Source organism: Cherax quadricarinatus, chromosome 7 (genome assembly GCF_038502225.1).
Source record: "Cherax quadricarinatus isolate ZL_2023a chromosome 7, ASM3850222v1, whole genome shotgun sequence".
Classification (NCBI taxonomy): domain Eukaryota; kingdom Metazoa; phylum Arthropoda; class Malacostraca; order Decapoda; family Parastacidae; genus Cherax; species Cherax quadricarinatus.
The window spans coordinates 57,896,939-57,906,317 of record NC_091298.1 but is presented as its reverse complement, the minus strand read 5'-3'; positions in this window follow the sequence as shown (position 1 = coordinate 57,906,317).

Here is a 9,379-nt window from a genome sequence, read left to right as displayed (position 1 = left end):
CAGCAAAAAGTAACTGTGTCAATTCCCATTTTGAATTTGATTCCCCATAATTTAATCCCACCCCTCTCCCGAACACCCTAGCATTTACTTCTTTTACAACCCCATCTATAAATATATTAAACAACCATGGTGACATTACACATCCCTGTCTAAGACCTACTTTTACCGGGAAGTATTCTCCCTCTCTTCTACACACCCTAACCTGAGCCTCACTATCCTCATAAAAGCTCTTTACAGCATTTAGTAACTTACCACCTATTCCATAAACTTGCAACATCTGCCACATTGCTCCTCTATCCACTCTATCATATGCCTTTTCTAAATCCATAAATGCAATAAAAACTTCCCTACCTTTATCCAAATACTGTTCACATATATGCTTCAATGTAAACACTTGATCTACACATCCCCTACCCACTCTGAAGCCTCCTTGCTCATCCGCAATTCTACATTCTGTCTTACCTCTAATTCTTTCAATTATAACTCTACCGTATACTTTTCCTGGTATACTCAGTAAACTTATTCCTCTATAATTTTTACAATCTCTTTTGTCCCCTTTCCCTTTATATAAAGGGACTATACATGCTCTCCGCCAATCCCTAGGTACCTTCCCCTCTTTTATACATTTATTAAACAAAAGTACCAACCACTCCAACACTATATCCCCCCCTGCTTTTAACATTTCTGTCATGATCCCATCAGTTCCAGCTGCTTTACCCCCTTTCATTCTACGTAATGCCTCACTTACCTCCACCACACTTACATTCTGCTCTTCTTCACTCCTAAAAGATGGTATACCTCCCTGGCCAGTGCATGAAATTACCGCCTCCCTTTCTTCCTCAACATTTAAAAGTTCCTCAAAATATTCTCGCCATCTACCTAATACCTCCCTCTCCCCATCTACTAACTCCCCTACTCTGTTTTTAATGGACAAATCCATACTTTCCCTAGGCTTTCTTAACTTGTTTAACTCCAAAATTTTTTCTTATTTTCATTAAAATTTCTTGACAGTGCCTCTCCCACTCTTTCATCTGCTCTCCTTTTGCACTCTCTCACCACTCTCTTCACCTTTCTTTTACTCTCCATATAGTCTGCTCTTCTTATAACACTTCTGCTTTGTAAAAACCTCTCGTAAGCTACCTTTTTCTCTTTTATCACACCCTTTACTTCATCATTCCACCAATCACTCCTCTTTCCTCCTGCCCCCACCCTCCTATAACCACAAACTTCTGCCCCACATTCTAATACTGCATTTTTAAAACTATTCCAACCCTCTTCAACCCTCCCCCCCCCACTACTCATCTTTGCACTAGCCCACCTTTCTACCAATAGTCGCTTATATCTCGCCCAAACTTCCTCCTCCCTTAGTTTATACACTTTCACCTCCCTCTTACTTGTTGTTGCCACCTTCCTCTTTTCCCATCTACCTCTTACTCTAACTGTAGCTACAACTAAATAATGATCTGACATATCAGTTGCCCCTCTATAAACATGTACATCCTGGAGCCTACCCATCAACCTTTTATCCACCAATACATAATCTAACAAACTACTTTCATTACGTGCTACATCATACCTTGTATATTTATTTATCCTCTTTTTCATAAAATATGTATTACTTATTACCAAATTTCTTTCTACACATAGCTCAATTAAAGGCTCCCCATTTACATTTACCCCTGGCACCCCAAATTTACCTACTACTCCCTCCATAACATTTTTACCCATTTTAGCATTGAAATCCCCAACCACCATTACTCTCACACTTGATTCAAAACTCCCCACGCATTCACTCAACATTTCCCAGAATCTCTCTCTCTCCTCTACACCTCTTTCTTCTCCAAGTGCATACACGCTTACTATAACCCACTTTTCACATCCAATCTTTATTTTACTCCACATAATCCTTGAATTTATGCATTTGTAGTCCCTCTTTTCCTGCCATAGCTTATCCTTCAACATTATTGCTACTCCTTCTTTAGCTCTAACTCTATTTGAAACCCCTGACCTAATCCCATTTATTCCTCTCCATTGAAACTCTCCCACCTCCTTCAGCTTTGTTTCACTTAAAGCCAGGACATCCAGTTTCTTCTCATTCATAACATCCACAATCATCTCTTTCTTATCATTTGCACAACATCCACAATCATCTCTTTCTTATCATTTGCACAACATCCACGCACATTCAGACTTCCCACTTTGACAATTTTCTTCTTCTTATTCTTTTTAGTAATCTTTACAGGAAAAGGGGTTACTAGCCCATTGTTCCCGGCATTTTAGTTGACTTTTACAACACGCATGGCTTACAGAGGAAAGATTCTTATTCCACTTCCCCATGGATATAAAAGGAAAAGTAATAAGACCAAGAACTATTAAGATAAAATCAAAGAAAACTCAGATGAGTGTGTATAAATAAACGTGTACATGTATGTGTAGTGTGACCTAAGTGTAAGTAGAAGTATATATATATATATATATATATATATATATATATATATATATATATATATATATATATATATATATATATATATAGATAAATATATATATATATATATATATATATATATAATATATATATATATAATATATATATATAATATATATATATATAATATATATATATATAATATATATATATATAATATATATATATATATAATATATATATATATATAATTATATATATATATATATAATATATATATATATAATATATATATATATAATATATATATATATATATATATATATTATATATATATATATGTATGTGGAACCTCAAAAATCGAATGTATCACATATTGAACGTTTCGAAAATGAGACCATTTTTTCGGACAAACTGTGTCCCTATTATTGAAAGCTCCCCTATTTTCGGACCGCCGGGTATGGGACCTGTCCGCTGGCCCGCTCTGTCCGCGTCCTCGCGCAGGCGCCGTGAGCAGTCTAGCTTTGTTTATGCTTGAGTGAACACTAACCTGCGATCTCATTCACACATTTTACGATTATTTAATTGTGTTTAGTGCTTGTGGGGCTGTGAAATAAGCTGCCATGGGCCCAAAGAAACTTGCTAGCAGTACCTCTGTGGTAAAGAAAGTGAGAAACACCATAGATGTGAAGAAGAAACTAATACAAAAGTATGAGATTGGAGTGAGACTTGTTGAGCTTGCCAGGATGTACAGAGGACTGTGGACAGTTTTGTGAGACAGAAACAGACGACTGTGGACAGTTATTTTGTGAGACAGTAACAGACGACTGTGGAGTTATTTTGTGAGACAGAAACAGAGGACTGTAGACAGTTATTTTGTGAGACTGGGGTCCAGTGACTCTCAAGCTGGTCCTAGTGGCATTAAAATACAGAGAAAGGAAGCAACCCCAGAGAGGGCTTTGATACCGGAAGTCCTCATGGAGGGGGATTCTCCTTCCAAACAATAACCCCAACTCCCTCTCTCCTCCCTATCTTCCAGATGCCATCACCAATCTTCAATAAAGATAAGTAAAAATGTTATTTTATATTACTATACATTAATTAATAATTAAAGACTATAGCATTTGTTGTGTGTATGTAAAACTGTAATTAATCTCTATAAAATTTTTTTTTTTTTTTTGTGAATATTTTTGGGTTTCTGGAATGGAGTAATTGTATTTCCATTATTTCTTATAGGAAATATTGCTTAGAATTTCAGACTTTTCGAATTTAGAACTAGCTCCTGGAACGGATTAAGTTTGAAATTTGAGGTTCCACTGTATATTGTTGTAACCACGGACGAGTGGTATGCAATAACACTGCGCTAGCCAAGGATTCGAACCCATGTTGTACTGGCCTGCCTCCTGGTAAGCGAGAACCACATGATGCTTTAACCTGTAAATGGTCCAAGCAGATCTACGTTCACATGTGTAGTGCTACAAAAGTAGATCTACGTTTTTTTTACATATTTTCAAATACAACAAAAAAAAAAAAGTAGATCAAAGTTTTTTACACATTTTCAAATGTAAAAAAAACAAAAAGAAGATCTACTTTTTTTACATACAGGAGGGCCCCACTTATACGGCAGGTTAGGTTCCAGGCTACCGCCGTAAAGCGGAAATCGCCGTAAAGTGGAACACCCTTTTTTTCCACTTATAAATGCATACAAACACTAGATAACAAGTTTACACTAACATATATTAAGTTAGCAATAGAACCAGGCATCAAAAAACAATAAAAAGGTACAATACACACATAGTGCACTCATTACTTACCTTAAAATATTTATAGTCTTAATCTAGGGTGAGACAAGTAGTATTTATTGTAAGAAATCAAGTGTGGTATGTATTGTAATAGCCAGGCTACCTCACCAGGCCACCCCACCCACACATACTATTCTATGATATTTAAGCATCCCAGAGCGATAAAATGTATATACAGTTCACTCATTACTTACCTTAAAATATTTGTAGTCTTAATGTAGGGTCAGGAGTAAGTAAATGAGATAAAACGAATAAATGAGAGAGAGAAAGAATGAGTACATGAGAGGTGACAGGCTAGGCACAGAGTAAACAAACCAGGCTCCCACATCTTATATTTATGTTTATTTATTCTATTGTGGGGTGTATTTATCATCTTTTTATGTTATGTATCGTGTTTATTATATAATTTTGAAAAAAATATCATGGCTGGATTAATGAAAATGTGTATATTACCGTAATATATGACATTTAATGAGACTCGGTGACTATTGTTATTATCACCACTTGTGGAAGTCGTCTGCTACCACAGCTCACATTTATGTTTATTTATTCTACTGTGGGGTGTATTTATCTTATTTATATGTTATGCATCGTGTTTATTATATAATTTTGAAAAAAATATCATGGATGGATTAATGAAAATGTGTATATTACCGTAATATACGACATTTAATGAGACTCGGTGACTATTGTTATTATGGCGTCACTTGTGGAAGTCGTCTGCTCACATCTCACATTTATGTTTATTTATTCTACTGTGGGGTGTATTTATCTTATTTATATGTTATGCATCGTGTTTATTATATAATTTTGAAAAAAATATCATGGATGGATTAATGAAAATGTGTATATTACCGTAATATACGACATTTAATGAGACTCGGTGACTATTGTTATTATGGCGTCACTTGTGGAAGTCGTCTGCTCACATCTCACATTTATGTTTATTTATTCTACTGTGGGGTGTATTTATCTTATTTATATGTTATGCATCGTGTTTATTATATAATTTTGAAAAAAATATCATGGATGGATTAATGAAAATGTGTATATTAACATAATATACGACATTTAAATGACTTGATGTATGTAAGTTTATTTAGGTACAGGTATACATAAGTATAATTATCAGAGTATATATAAAATATGAAATAACTTTTAAAAACATTTGAAATTTTGGAGTTTCCAGACAAAATGGAGAGACTTAGTGCTTACTGAGCTCATGGAGAATGTAAACAAACAGGGTGGGGCACGGTGACCGTATTAGAAAGTCAGGTGGGGGGAGCCGTATAGTGAGTTTTGGTCATAATTTGAAATGTCCGTATTAGCGGAACGCCGTAAAGCGGAACGCCGTAAAGCGGGGCCCTCCTGTACTTTCAAATGTTGAAAAAACGTATATATACGTTTGGACCGTTTACGGGTTAAACCACAGGACCACCCAACCCTCATGTGGTTCTCACTTACCAGGAGGCAGGCCAGTACAACATGGGTTCAAATCCTTGGCTAGCACAGTGTTGTTGTTGCACAATACCACTTGTCCATGGTTACAATAATACATATGCACATACATATAGTATATATATATATATATATATATATATATATATATATATATATATATATATATATATATATATATATATACATGTATATATATATATACATGTGTATATATATATATATATATATATATACATGTATATCTATATATATATATATATACATTTATATGTATATGTATATATATATATATATATATATATATATACATGTATATGTATATATATATATATATATATATATATATATATATACATGTATATGTATATGTATATATATATATATATATATATATATATACATGTATATGTATATATATATATATATATGTATATATATATATATATATATATATATATATATATATATATATATACATGTATATGTATATATATATATACATATGTGTATATATATACATGTATATGTATATATATACATGTATATGTATATATATATATATATATATATATATATATATATATATATATATATATATATATATATATATATATATATATATATATATATATATATATATACACACACGTATATATTATATCAATTTTTCGACACTGAGAGCAAGTTTGTGAGCAGGGGTCTCGACAGTGAAAGAGTTAAATATTAGTTATGTGACTTATGATATTGAATAATGACCATCAGTAAAAATGTGGATGCTAGTGTTCAATCTTTGAAAGTATGTATAATAATTTATTGATTCTGTACATATAAAATTTCATACAACTTGTTGCCAAATTATTTGCTGGAAATAAATACACATTCCCAATATTTTTTTTAAAGAATGTGTTTTATGTAACATTTACAATTTTAAGTTTTCACAACTATTTTAATAACTTGTATTTTTGACAAAAATTATTATTATGAATCATGACTCTCTACCATAAGTGATATTGTATACACTTATTGTTTCATGCTCTAACATGGTAAATGTTCAGTTTACTGTACCTTCTATTATCTGTATTTTCTAAATACTTTCTCTTTATCATCATTTTATTGTTTTATTTAGCTTTTTCTGCTCCTCAACAGTGCTACGTGCAGAATATTTCTCGGTATCATTTCAGGTATTGATGATCACCTTCCGATGTCACAGTCGAAAACCTTAAGTCGCATCATTATAATTCACATTTTCAATGTTATGTGATTTAAATATAGGTTTTCATTTCCAATAGAAACACACTTGTTTCCAGTAATGTGCTTGGGGTCAGAATTCTTTTTCATTGGTGATGAGCATTTCTGTTAAAAAATTGCATGCATTTTAGTTAAAGAGCACCACAGTAGGCAGGCCTTAGACCTCCCCAATATGCATTAAGAATTCCATTGTCTTACCGCTACAGGGGAGGATGGTGGGTAATAAGCAAACCAACCTTCTGTGCAGGTCTGTGTATCTGGATGTGTACCATACAATTTTAGCTCAGTCCACATCGCTTGGTTTTTTCTTCACTTCATTGCCCCATCTCATCTGTGGATATTCATCATGACTTCCAAATGAAGTGCAGGTGATACTGAAACTGCTGTATAACCCTTGTAGTTTAGCACTTCTTTTGATTATAATAAAAGATACTGAAACTATATATGTTACAAAAAACAAAGTAATCAAAATGCTGAAGGGTAGTGCACATATGGAGCTGGCACAAGTGTTTAGCATTAGAGAATTAATCATTATTATAATCATGGGGGAGTGTTAAAACCATAGGACTATAGTGCCTGTGGGGGGGGGGGATGCAAGGCATTCAGGGAATGGAGAACAGATACAATTCCCTAGAGCAAGAGCCCCTCACCAAGGATTCTCTCCCCTCCAAGGGACCTCCTTGGAGGGGAGAGAATCAATTCAGTCAGTTTGAGACAATGAGGGAAAGATAAGGGCTTGTGCAATGAGTAATCCTCAGTATTACAGTGAAAAGAATGAAGAATAGGTCCACAACTACCCTCTCCACTCTCAACATGCTGAGCATCCTGAACAACAACTGCCTGAACCTCCCTAGAGTTCAGTCATTTCACAGAGCATCATTGTTGACAATGTTAGGTAAGGAAAAACTATTTTTTTTTTTATAGCTCTCTCAGAGGTCTGAAGAATGCAGCTCCATTTTTACCATGTTTTTTTTTTCAGTCATATGATTGTCCACTGCATTTAATAGTGATTGTTGATGAGGAGAAATGAGAGAAGTCACTTCAGGAAAACTAAAGTTGTTAATGTGAATATAGCCAGAGGAACTATCTGTGGCAATGTTTGATATTGAATGAATTAAGGAACTTCTTCTTAATGGGTATTGAATATTAATAGTTTATCACTTGGCATTGCAACCTCTGGATCATTGTCACTGGGTGTTTTATGTAATAACAAAAGAATTTGATTATCTGTATTTCAAAGCTTGCAGGAAGCATGTTTATTCACATTAACCAGTATAAGAACTGTTTTGTAAAATATTTAATTTCTTTACATTTTTTTATGAAATGGCATTTTTTCTGTTCTAGTCTGGTTATCTTTTATATGAACTTTTTTAAACTTATCCAGTGAGGTTAGTTTTTTCATACATTTAGGTAATGCAAGACCATATAAAGTTCTTTGCCTTAATTTTTTGGCATTTTTATCGTGTGTGTAACATTGAAAGATGTGATAAATGGTTTGAAAACCGACAAGTTGAAGATTGAGACACTTATGCAACATATGGGAATCTTTATATAGGAAACGTTTCACCACACAGTGACTTCATCAGTCCAATACAAAGCAGAAAGGTGTAAGGAGAAGAGGAGTTTGAGGTAATCAGTCCCTCAGCCTGGAGTCGATGTGTTCAGTCCATCAATCTTGTACATTCTACAGGATTGATGAACTGAACACATTGACTCCAGGCTGAGGGACTGATTGCCTCAAACTACTCCTCTCCTTGCACCTTTCTGCTTTGTACTGGACTGATGAAGTCACTGTGTGGCAAAAGGTTTCCTAAATAAAGATTCCCATATGTTGCATAAGTGTCTCAATCTTCAACATTGAAAGATAAGGAGATTGTTCTGTGCTGAATGTTTAGAGAATTGAATACTGTATTGCCTTGCTTTAAGGACTAAATTGCTGTTTAGTAAACAAAAAATGGTGAAAAAAATGAGGTCAGACTACCATCAAGTAAACCTTTGATTTAATAAATTTTATAAATATGGGACAAAATCCTCTTGGTCAGTTGATTCAGAAACCATGGACCAAGTTCAGTGGCTTCAGAATTATCCCTTATTATGATAAGAGCAAAAAATTTCATCTGTCCATCACAATCACCCATCTGCCCCACACTATTAGTCTGTTAAATCAAGGGTCTGCCATAGTTTAAGGAGAAAAAATAGGAACTGTGATTCTTGTTGTTATAATCATGGGGGAATGAATGAAAGGTATTCAGACTCAATTCAGGGAACTGGAGCACAGATTCAATTCCCTATATCAAGAGCCCCTCACCAATGTGAAGGATATATTTTGACAGATGTGAATGATAACCTACCAAACCCATTCTTTCTTTGGGGAGTGAGGACAAATATTTACATTATATTTTTTTTTGTATCTATTATTAGTCTTACTGTAAAAAACATT